Source organism: Cornus florida, unplaced genomic scaffold, assembly GCF_030987335.1.
Source record: "Cornus florida cultivar Cherokee Brave unplaced genomic scaffold, ASM3098733v1 CherokeeBrave_3.0.0_Hap2_Chr11, whole genome shotgun sequence".
In the NCBI taxonomy this organism is placed as follows: domain Eukaryota; kingdom Viridiplantae; phylum Streptophyta; class Magnoliopsida; order Cornales; family Cornaceae; genus Cornus; species Cornus florida.
In genome coordinates, this window is record NW_026775581.1 from 72,795,572 (window position 1) to 72,808,539 (window position 12,968).

General features: G+C 38.1%; 1 non-coding gene across 1 annotated transcript; it reads right to left on the minus strand.

Annotated features, from left to right (window-relative positions):
• Window positions 1-11,676: 11,676 nt before the first annotated feature.
• On the minus strand, window positions 11,677-11,783 carry LOC132287347 (small nucleolar RNA R71). Its single transcript, XR_009473003.1, has one exon. It is a non-coding gene; the product is annotated as a small nucleolar RNA R71 (small nucleolar RNA).
• Window positions 11,784-12,968: the final 1,185 nt, after the last annotated feature.

Below are 12,968 nucleotides of genomic sequence, written 5' to 3' on the forward strand. Positions count from 1 at the left end.
CTTTTCTTGGCTTCAAGAACTATCTTTTTTTCTCCTCTTTCCCTCTCCACCAATCTTGTAAAGATGAGATATATCTTCTTTTGTGGGGTTCCCCTCCTTTTGTGTAGACATCTTCTCCACCAAACAAGGCTTAACTCCCACCAAAAGACATCTCCACCACCCCATAAAGATGGAAATCAGAAATGAAGGAATCAAGGTGCAAGTAGGCTGAAGTGATGGATCCCGGAGAGCATTCTGCCCAAAGTTCGAGCGCTCGAACTAAGCACTTCGAGCGCAATCAGAAGCAAGCATAATCCATCAAAGGTTAACATGTTTAGACTACCTAACTAAGGTGTAGCTTAACCACATTTACTTGAATGAAAAACTATCAAGCCCTAGATAAAATGATGAAGCACATGAAGGCAAGGAATAAGCATAAATCATCAAAGGTTTCACCAAAGCAATGATCTATCAAAGTCCTTATCAACATGCCATTAAACCGTTTCATAACATTGCTTCCATTGTCACCATGAAAACTTAAGCAATATGATTAATGTAAGACATCATCTACAACTAGATAATCAACTTAAAGAAATCATCCATACATATATCAACATTCATTACAAGAAATGAAGTGCTCTTGGTTATGAAAAGACCATAAAAATATACATTGTAATCCCCAAAATATAACTATACTAGGACATGCTTACAAGGGAGGGGCTTCATCACCTCCCTAGAAGGAGGTTTAGTTACCCATGGGAGCCTTAGAAGAAGGAAGAAGCTTGGTTGGCACCTCCATTTTCGAGCTCCCTTTTCTTGGCTTCAAGAACTCTCTCTTTTTCTCCTCTTTCCCTCTCCACCAATCTTGTAAAGATGAGATATATTTTCTTTTGTGTGGTTCCCCTCCTTTTGTGTAGACATCTTCTCCACCAAACAAGGCTTAACTCCCACCAAAAGACATCTCCAACCACCCCATAAAGATGGAAATCAGAAATGAGGGAATCAAGGTGTAAGTGGGCTGAAGTGATGGATCCCGGAGAGTATTCTGCCCAAAGTTCGAGCGCTCGAACTAAGCACTTCGAGCGCTCAAAGTCAACTTACTCAGCTTTGAGATACTTTGGTAAAATGGCCATAACTTTCTGCTCCGAACTCCAAATGACGAACCGTTTGAAGATTTGGAAAGCTAATTCAAAGCTCTAAGTACACCATGTTTTAATGGAAGTCCAATTCTCAAGTTTGGTGGGTCTAAAATGAAGAGCAAAGTCGAACTTCACTGCTGCCAGGCTGTTCTGCGCACCTTTGGTAAAAATGACATAACTTTTTGCTCCGAACTCCAAATGAGGCAAACTTTATGTCTATGGAAAGCTGACTCATAGCCCTTCATATTTCATGTTTTACTAAAGACCAAATTTGCATATACAAAGGGTCACAATTGGAGGCCAAAGTCTGATGGAAAATGAACCGGCGCCCGCGCTGTTATAACCTTGCACCAATTTGCTACTTGCAACCTGAAATGATTTGGCTCGGCCCGAAGATGCAGCAATTCTTCCTAGAACTTTTTGTATAAAGCGTCATGAGTCCCATGGATCATTAATCTTGGCCAAAATGAAGGTCCCTGGCAACGGCGTGCTTTAATTCTTTAAGAACTCGTCAAAGCATCTCTGTTAACTCTCTTTGGGGAACCAACCTGAAAATAAACAAAAACATGCAAATGAAGCTAATCTATATAAAATAATCAAATAATGGACTTACCTAATGCAAATAAGGGCGCTTGAATATGCAATATTCAGCGCTTATCATACACAAATCAAGGTACTAAAATTAAATAAATTCAAAAAATTCGAAAAATGCACGAAAATGGAAAAAAAAAAATATATATGAGAAATTTCACAATCTACCCTCCTTAAAAGATTTCGTCATCGAAATCTACCCTCCTTAAAGAAGGAGGCCCACAACCACACACCTTCTCCGAAACACTTCACCGAACTGCAAAACTAAGAACTTAACAACCTTATTGCCTTTAGCCCCGGCACCAACAGGCAATCAGACACTGCCGCCAGAAAGACCCAATGCTCACCACCTTATGAGGGTACTCACCGCTCACAACATCATACACAAAACCCGCTGGATTTTGCACTCGACTTAAAACCAACATTAATCCCCTTTACACTGCTACACAAGGCTTCGGAGTCGAAAGAAAAACGGTCACAAGACCACTGAATATGATAATATCCTATCTCAGCCTATCCTTTAAAGGACACACAAAATCCTAAGCAAGGAACCCCAATCATTACACAATCAAGCTCAAATTCAATCTGCACGTCCCTATCAGACCATGCACTCGCCACTTAACACACAGCTACACCACCACATATTAGTACAAGCAACCACCAACCGCACCATTCTGCAATCATTACACTTAACAACCACAAGATAGCTAAATAATGAATCTCCCAACAACTATACAATTATGAGTCACCAATCAATAAAGCATATTATCTTATACCTAGGACTTAAATCCTTAAAACAAAATCTTCAATAATCAATGATTGTACCACAAGCCCCTTTATCGGACACTTGATCTTACCTAGCACACCTTGTTACCCAAGATAACCACCTGAATCCACACTATCACACTGACTCAACTGGCGATACCATACTCTCACTATTCCTGACAAACCAAAACAATCATGGACCTTTAACCCAACATCATGCTAAAAAGGGATTGAAACAAGATAAATGGTTAGCCAGGCCATTCTCATCCTTGATCCGATTTTAACATAGATATCGTCCCTGTCCTCAGGTTTAAACCTCAAACACATCCCCACATAGTCCACAAAATAACTAAGAGATCCAATCACTATCCACCCATCGTTCCACATAACCTCAACAACTATACAATCACATATCAATATGCTAAAAGCAACACGACAATCATTCCTCGATCACACAATCATAACAAGCTAAAAACAACACGACACCAGACGTCACAATCATCGACCAGCACTAAAGATCCCTAATTTCCTCATAACATCCACACCAGGTAAACAACTCATAACATTACTCGATTCAACTCTTACCCTATCAAAACACACAATGTGACTATCTCATGCCTGAAACCTCAAAACCAAGGTCAATCATTCCTACAGTTCTTCAACGGAATCCCATAATCACGCTCTAGCTGCAAAACATTCAAAGAATACCAACACCTGTCCTCAAGACACTGCTAGAATCAATCACCTCTAAACACATCCAAATATATGAGTCACATCACATCACTTAATTATCCTCAAGCTGCGATTCATGACACATTTCTTAGCCATCACCACTAGTACAAAACATTGGAAACACAACCCCTATTCGGCAACCTGTGCCTCACATCCTACCAGTCAAAACCACTCTCAAAACAAATACTACAAAAACCAAAGACTCCACCTCCTTCTGTGGGAGTGAGTCGACCCCTTCAATCAGGACCTCAATCGATGAACTTTAATAGTATAACAAACCACTCATAAATCCATCCGCCCACGGACGCGCACAACTCCTAAATGGAGAACAAGTCTCGCGACAAACAACGTCCTTGCCTGGACTAGAACAAATGGAAAGGGTAATGAACCCCGTTCTCACAAGAAAATGACAACTCACACCTAAATGCACCCGACACCCTATCACACGCTACTCACTAATCACCCAACCGTGGACACCCAATCTCACCTGAGATGAAATGAACTCCTTACACGCAAGGAGAAGGACCAACTAGAAACACATACGGGACTACGAAAGTAATTCGAGGTAACCTCGCCACTTACGAACCGTCAAACACAAACACAGAAGCTCACACATGCTACATCGCGATACTCATGCCAACCAAAACCAACTAGACAAGAGCACTAATGCTCACGACACTCGATCACTAGAAACAATCATAGCACTTTGGATACCGCGTTCCGTCCCATCTAGAAACCGTCACTCCCAAATGACAACCTCAAAGCCATAAAATGACACTTTACCACTCATTCCACCTTCACCCTTCAAAACGACATTACCTCGAACACCGTGCACATAAGACCCGTGACCTCAGTCACAACAGTCCACTGACTCCTCAAAAGAAAAAGGTGCCTATCCGGCAACATCGCTCTTGTTGGTTCTAAAAAATAAGCCGTCCACAATCGCCTCAACTGGCGCACAATCCCATCACCTACCTAACAACATATAACAACACTCACAATTCTAATCTATCCTCGGATCATGCATGAAACCATTATGCTCATTAATACTAAACATCACACCATAACGCCTCTACTGCCACTCATTTGAAACAACGGTTCAAACCTATCACCCCACCAGACTATCAAGCCACAACTAAGTTATTCTTCTTCAAACAACCTTAAGGTAACACCATCAAAATAAGAAATAACCATTCCTCTCGATACTCCCTCCACAACAACCATTATTTACCACTAGGGAAGAACCTCCATACTGTAATGTCATGCCGACAAATCCTCAAAATAAAATGGGCACAATCTCAGAATGCTCAACACCCAACAGTCTCCTCAAAACCACCAACTATGCAATCAATCATTAATACTTAACCAACTACTTAAACCACTCTTTCTAAAACAATCTACATGCCTAAACAAGAAAACTTCATGTCCTAAGTTCAACATCATTATTTCTCCTCATTCCTTTTTCAACATTATTGCCATTACCATCATTATCCCCATTACCCGTTAGACCGAACACTTACCAAAAGAAAACACCAATAAAATGCTAGAAATAAATGCAATTACATACCTTTGACTACAGGGCCCTCTGGTGACTCAATAGGAGAAACAACCGAATTGATTATACGACCATGAGTCTCCCATCCCTGTGACTCTCCAAGCTGAACACCAATTTGTGATACTGAAGGTTGAGTTGGTCCTTACCCTGAACCTACCCCACCAACTGGAGTTCCACCTCTCTAGAGACAATCCTTCTTCCTATGATCAGGCTGACCACATATAAAATAACTAGGCTGACTCCAAGCGCACTCTGTTTTCAAATGACCTGTCTGCTTACACCAATAACAAACCCTCTCGACTTTAGGGGACTTCTCCAACGATGACGTAAAAACAACGGGAGAATGAGATGAATCATCCTTTAGCATCTTTTGTATATGACTTCCGAACAACATCTCCACCTCCTTAGCCTGACTCCATGAGCCCCTATCTCCCTGTCTGTCTATAGGACCATAACCTCTGTTCTCTCCAACTGTACCATCGACCTCTGAGTCTCTATGACTACTGCACATATAAAGTTTATCATGGCCTCAACCAAATTCTTAACTAAAAGGTCCTAATCAAAGAGCTCATCCTGTTTCCCACCATCATCTGCTTCTCTACGTCTCTTCGGAGGCATGACTCTAAAAATTGCATGAAAAGAGTCAAATACAACACAATCATGCGACCCTAACTCAAGGCTTTGGACACTCACATAACTCGAAATTGAGACACAACACTTAAGAACACACCAAACAACTCACCCCATAAAACCGTACCCTTCCCAAGCGTGTACACCTATCACAAAATCGTATACAAAGCCGCATACTAACCAGTTCTAAGTATACATGACGTACGACACCATCATCATAACTTAAGCCTATAATGGGTGATCAAGTCATAATTTCCTAACATGGAAACATATAACAAATAGACATGCTTCACTTAACATATATGCTTCATTTACATATACTGACATCTAGACACGTAAGCACATAGCAAATAGGCGTGCCTTCAAAACTGTAAACATATAAGCATGTGATCACGCAAGCAAATAAACAGGTAAGCAAGTAAACAAGTAGGCATGCTGCTCAAACATTTAAACATTTTAACACATAGCACATAATCATACAATTCAAGTTCCCCATACAATCCTAGGTAGGCCTCTACCCGTCGTCCTAATGGTACCAATTTTGTAATGACCCTAAAATGATACCAGTCATAAAAAAAAATTCGGCAAGACCTCTGCTAAAAAGGGTCCTACCAGAACCTGTTGAAATGCATAAAAAAAAATAAATAAATAAATAAAAAATGTAATGGCCTCACTTGGCCATAAACTAATCTATTATGTCCCAAAGTACAATGCAAATAATATAAAACATTTCCAAAACAACAATATACATATAAAAAGAGTCCCTTTCCTCCAATTCCTTCAATAAAAAAAATATGGAAGCGTTAGTCCACTACTTAGTCCCATACTCCTTTACAATGAACATAATCCAATTACATCAATTCACAGTCCATGAAATACAGCTGAAATCAAAAGTTCATAATTTACAACATTTTACAAATTATACTAAAGTTTTATAGAATAGTCAAGATTTACATTAACAAAATATTAAAGTTCTAAAACAAAATTAGTAAAATATAAATCTCCAATCCCGTCTAAACTTGTAGTGGATGGTTGTTCACCACCTCCTTTCCGTGTCCTGAAAAATATTAATAATAAGGGGTGGGCAAAATTGCTTAGTAGGTGGTGCCTAAGACACACCTCTTGTGACCCCGTGAATCCAGGAAATGAATAGAAATATAGGGAATGGGATCATGTTATACCAAGGAAGAATACAATACAATTTTTAGGCTAAAAACAATTAATGTCATGCCATGAAATGCAATGCCGTGCTATGTCGCTCCCCATTTTCAAAATCATCCATCATTTTTTGAAATGTTAATATAATCCGTCCGTTGGTGACTTCGTGGCGACACGAGAGAAGGATTGGCCACTGTTCCTGACCCTTGGTACCTCTGCGGTGTCATTTGGAGCCCAAATAGCTCAACCACACTAGGGTAATTTCCCTAGTTCCATCTAGGTTATATTAATTCCACGACCCTTTGGTAACCCCGCGGTGACCGGGTTTTTCACAAAATCATTTCAATCAAAACTTTACCCCAAAACCCTTTTTCCAATCACTTCCAATCACTTTGCCCATTTTTCATGCCCAATGTTATGCATGAACATCACATATTTTTCTAATGTAATGACAATAAAAGATTTTATATTACATAATTCAACATACTTTCACATAGCAATTTTTAGCAAATTAATAAGCACCAAAAGTATGAAATTTAACACATTAGGCATGATTTTCATACAAATCAATTAATACACATATTCAGAAATTTTATATTACACAATTTAACGTACTTTCACATAATAATTTCTAGCAATTTAATAAGTACCAAATGTATGGAATTTAACACATTAGGCATGCTTTTCATACAAATCAATTAATACACATATTCAAAAAAATTATATTACACAATTCAACATACTTTCACATAGCAATTTCTAGCAAATTAATAAGCACCAAAGGCATGGAATTTAACACATTAGGCATATTTTTCTCACACAACAATAACAATGCACATAATTATAATTTTCATATAAAACAATTGAATCATATTAAAGAAATTCATCACAATTATAGCATACTAGACAACAAAATATGGAGAATAATTCACTAAAATCCAAGAAGTTATAGATTAAACACCCCTACATCAATTTTGTAGAAAACCCTCAAATGGGTTCAAATTTTCGAAATTCCTAAAATGGCAAAAAGCTTAAATTGCTTACATTAACTTGAAGATCTCACCGAGCTCTTCGATTTACCGCAAACCACACCCAAAAATTCCAAAGGATGAGAGAATAATTGAAGCTTGAATTTTGCTTGAAAAGAAAAAGAAAAATGAACAAGAATAGAGAGAGAAAAGAGAGTTACAGGAGAGAAGAGAAAATGAGGCCAAACATGGCCTTTTGGCCACTAATATGGTAGTGGTAGGTCCCACCGCTAAAGTATTTTTTTTTTTTGATTTATTTTCCACCATAAAATTATATATATATATTCTCCAATTATATCATAGCCACACAATTTAGCACTTAAACAATTTACGTAGGTACAAAAATAATAATGCATGGTATGCAAATGACTCGAGACATAACTTCCGTACATAACAACTCGGTAATCGGTCCCACCCGAGACTGTCCGGTCTGAAAATTGAAAAATGCCGAAATGGCAACCCTTACATTTCAAAGAGTCCTGAACTCAATAAAATACTCCAATCAACTCTCGGACACACGCGGCACACCCCAAGGTGTCTGCTACGCAAAACGAGGTACTAAAATTAAATAAATTCAGAAAATTCGAAAAACGCACGAAAATGGAAAGAAAATAGAAAAATGAGAAACTTCACAATATATTTCTCACAATCTCTACGGTCGGTCCCATGCAACTTGTGTTCAAAAGTCTATACTAAACCCTATTATACAAACATAGAACAAACAATTGATATATATAACATAGAAAAAACTTCTTAAAATTAAAATTAACTTTTAAAAATTTATGCCTTTTGTCTGTCAGATATAAATGTAAATTTGTGTAGAGGGCCCAAGGCACTCCCTAGTTGTTCCATAAACCACTCCCAAGACTATTTTGTTTCAGCTCTAACCACGGCTATGGCAATAGGAAAAAGACCATTGTCTACATCTCTCCCAATTGCACTTAATAACTGACCCTTGTAAGGAACCTTCAGAAAATAACCATTGATGAGTGCTGAAAAGTGCGTATTTAAACCCCTTGAGCTTAGGCATTCTAGTACCTTTATCCGTCTTACTTTACCGTTTTAGATTGATTTCGTATTATTTTCATTTTCAGACACTTATCCCGAAAATAAGCTAACTCAGCCAAATAAGAGCTTAATTGAAGCTATTCTAGGATTAAACAAAGAAATGAGCAAAGTAGAGAAAGAAAGAAGCAAATGAAGCCAAATGTGGGAAGCAGCAAAGATCGATCGATCCAACTTCAAGGTTCGATCGAACGAACACTGATCGACCTCAGCACTTCAAGATAAATCCAAACCTTGACCCAAAGCAAGCAGCAAAGTTCGATCAATCCAACACCACCCTTTGATCGATCCAACACGTTTGTCCTTATTCAAATGATTGATCTTATCCACAGCTGTACCACGCACTAACCACTTTTGTCCTTTTCCCAAAAATATCTCCCAAAATATCTTGGATTTGTCTTTTCCCAAAAAGCTCAACCAGTTGGATCGATCCAGCCTCAGTTCGATAGATCTCAGCCAAGTTCGATCGATCCAAGTCCAAGGTTCGATCGATCGAACTTCCTCCGGTGCGAAAAAGTTAAAAAGCCAGCTTGTTCAATCCGTCCTCTATCCAATCATTAGAGAATATTCTTTACACGACCCTAGCTCATTTTGTGTGTCACTTGACCTACCTATAAAAGGAATATGATGCACTTTTTGAGACATATATAATTCTAGGGATTATTCTCAAAGGAGGCAAGTTTAGAGGAGGAGGAGGCTAGAGACACTACTGGAGACTCTTCATCAACAAGGAGCAAATTTCTTCCATGGAATTAGCCATTGAGGGTTGGAGCAACATCACCATGAGTGGCTAGACATCCTCTTGGGGCTAGAGTTAGCCCCAAGCATGTTTTCTATATCTTAATCTTGTGTGTTATTAAGGGATTAGTGTTGTAATTAATGTTTTAACACTTTGATATATATAGATCTTGATTGTTCAATGATTTATGTGGTTAAATGATTTCAATTGATCATTTCATTCTATCCATATGTCTATATATGTTAGAATAGATGTTCATGTGTTTGTCTCTAGATTTTGTGTTATTGATGCATGTCTATGTGTATTGATGCTATAGATTTAGAGATTATCAAAACATAGTGCTTAATGGAATGCTCTTGTGATTTTCTTGATGGTTCATACTTATTCCTTGATGGATTGTGCCTCTTCCCTAGTTTATTTTCATGCTAGTAGTGTAGATGCAGTGTACTTGTAGTGTAGTGTTAAATAGGAGGACAATCCATATTTGTTGTTTGATGATCCAAGCTTTTGAATGCAAGTAGCATATGTCTCTAACCTTGTGTTGTATTTGGATTGTGAGCTTAATGAAAGGATTAATGACTTGTTTTGATCTATTGTGCCTTTCACATGTTGTTTAGACAATATATGCTTCATTACTTAGATATATTGTGCCTTTTACATAATGTTTAGACAATACATGCTTAACTAATCATCCTTGCTTGTTGAATCAACCAAACACACACACACACCAATATTGCAACACACCATTTGCCCTCATTAATCACTCTTCAATGGTATAGAAATACATTGCTTGGTGATGATCTCTAAACCCCAAGACTCTTCTCTTTCTTACTTATTCTTAATTGCATTCTTTTGTTATCATTTAGTTTAATTTAGTTGCTCTCTAGTCTAATCAACCAACCAACCAATTGTTTGATAACTCGACCTACTAGCCCTAATAGCAATTCCACAACCTTGTTCGACCCTCACAATCCCTTGGGACGATCGCTACTCGCCCTAGCTATATTTATAGTGAAAGGTAAGAATGGCTTTTATAAATGTAAAACTCTTGGCCCTCGCCTTAATGCACACTCTTAAGCTTATGGTGCGGCGACACACCACAGTTTTTGGCGCCGTTGCCGGGGATTGACTTGATTTGGCAACGTTGGAATTGTGGAATCAATTAGGATTAGTACTCTTTTGATCGTGTCTTTACTTTACTTTTATTTTTCTTTTTGGTTACTTATTGTGCTGTTCTTACTTGACTAAGTGCATTGTTGGAGAGGAAGCAACCACAGAAGCATTAAAGCAAAGCAAAGAAAGTAAAAAGCTAAAAAAATTTTAAAAAAATTTGCTAAGCTAAGCTTTAAATTTAGAGTTGAAGTGCTAAAGGACCTTTGTGAGACTTTCTTTACTTAATCCCTTAGTTAAATCTTCGGCCCGCGTGGAGGCTTGTTTTTAATTGTTCTTTACATCATTGTTGTTAAAGCATGGGAGTATGAATTAAGTGTTTGTGGAAAAAGTTTAATTGCATTGTTGTGAAGGCATAGTGTTTGTCATTCTTTGTGCTTGTTGTGTTTTGCATTGTGTATGCATGGACGTCGTTCATTGAGACCAACTCTTGTCCCTCTTGATTTGCATCTTGAATCCATCGTTAGAAATCCTAGAGGAAGAGGAAGTTCAAATAGAACCAATCTATCAATGGATGACCATAATGATAATCATGTTGAGGACCTTAGTCACATAGACCAACAAGGTATCCTTCATCCAAATGTGCACAATGAGAACATACAAGTACCATTAGGCATGTCTAGGCCATTCATTCACCAACCACCACAACAACAAGGCCAAGCTCCATATGGAATGCCAAGGCCAATGTATGCTCCACAACCTCCCATCATCAATCAAGGAATTCAAAACCAAGGTGTTCATGTTGCACCTCAAGTAGTTAATCCACTTTTTACTTTAAGAGACAATTATGTGCCTAATGAGTATAATGCACCTACATACATCCAATTGCCTCTATTTAGAGCACATCATTATGAAATTAAGTCACAAACCATTCAAATGATTCCTAACTATCATGGACTTCCAAGTGAAGAACCTTATAAGCATTTGGATGAGTTTCTTGAAGTATGTTCCATCATAAAATATACGGACATGCCAGAAGAGGTTTTAAGACTCAAACTTTTTCCATTCACCCTAAAAGACAAGGCAAAGTATTGGTTTAACAATCTTAGGCCTTTTTCAATCACTTCTTGGGCAGAAATGCAACAAGAGTTCTTGAAGAAGTACTATCCGGTTTCTAAAACCAATGCCATCAGAACCTCAATTCGAGAATTTTCACATGGGGATAGAGAAACGTTTCATGAGGCATGGGAACGCTTCAATGAGTTGCTTAGGAAGTGTCCACATCATGACATGCCCAAATGGAAATTAGTTCAATATTTCTTTGAGAGCTTATCAGACAACTATAAAGGTATGGTTGATGCTTCTATGGGTGGCTCATACATCGATAGGCATGAGGATGACGTGTGGCGTCTTTATGAGAGCATGAGTGAAAATTCTTTGCATAGAACACTTGTAATGACCCGGTCATTTCCTTCTTTTCCTTTTTCCCCAGAATTTTACGAATGAATTTTTTTTGTTGAAATTTCTTTTCTGAGTTCAATTTCTCATCGCTTAGTGTCATCTCGAGTGCTCGAAAATGGTTTCTAAGACTCTTTCCTTTGGATTGACAACTTCCTTTGAGGACTGAGTCATTTTCACAATTTTTGTTCTTTGACACTATTCACTTATTTGTCCTTATTCCTATTTCATCCTTTTCCCTATTTCGTCTTTTTCTCGTTTGTCACTTTGTTGGCAAAACCTCACTTCTTGTGCTCGGAGTTGGTTTTTGACTTCACGTATCCTTATCGTGAGTGATTTTCACGAAATACGTATCTTTACTTTTGCAAGAAAGTACTCTATTTGCTCCTGTTGTCCATGGGGCATAAATGCATAATTCTTTGAAATTAATTTCTTTTCTTGGGGTGTTTTTCGTAAATATCTTTTGAATATAATTTATTACAGGGGTATCTAAGAAGATATCTTTTGGAAGATATTTTCATTCTGAGGCAGTTTTGCAGTTAACCCTTTTTGTGGGGGCCATTGTGCAATTAATGAAAGTTATTGCAAATTATCTTTTTTTGAGCCTAGATCCTCGTACGGGATTCATATTCACTTTTTGTCGAGTCTTAAACTCTTAGAAGTCCCTTCTAGTCGATGTTTTCCAGTTTCAGGGTTTTGGCCTCGGTTTGCGCCAAACTTGTTTGGGACATAACTTTCTGTTTGGGACTCAGTTTTTAACACCGTTTCTTCCATTATTCTTATTTTCTCATTTTGAATCTTTTTCGTTCACAGAGTTTCATCATTTGAGCGCATCTGCTCAAATTTCACTTTTCCAGACCCGGCGGGGCCCGTTCGGGGCACTTTTTGAGATTTCTATAAAAGGGGGATGAGATATTTTATTTTTTCATCTTCACCACTCTCTTGCATGGCCTGAAGCTTCTATGGCAGCCCAAGGGAGGCTTCCACCTTCTCTCTCCTCATTTGAACTTCATTTCTTT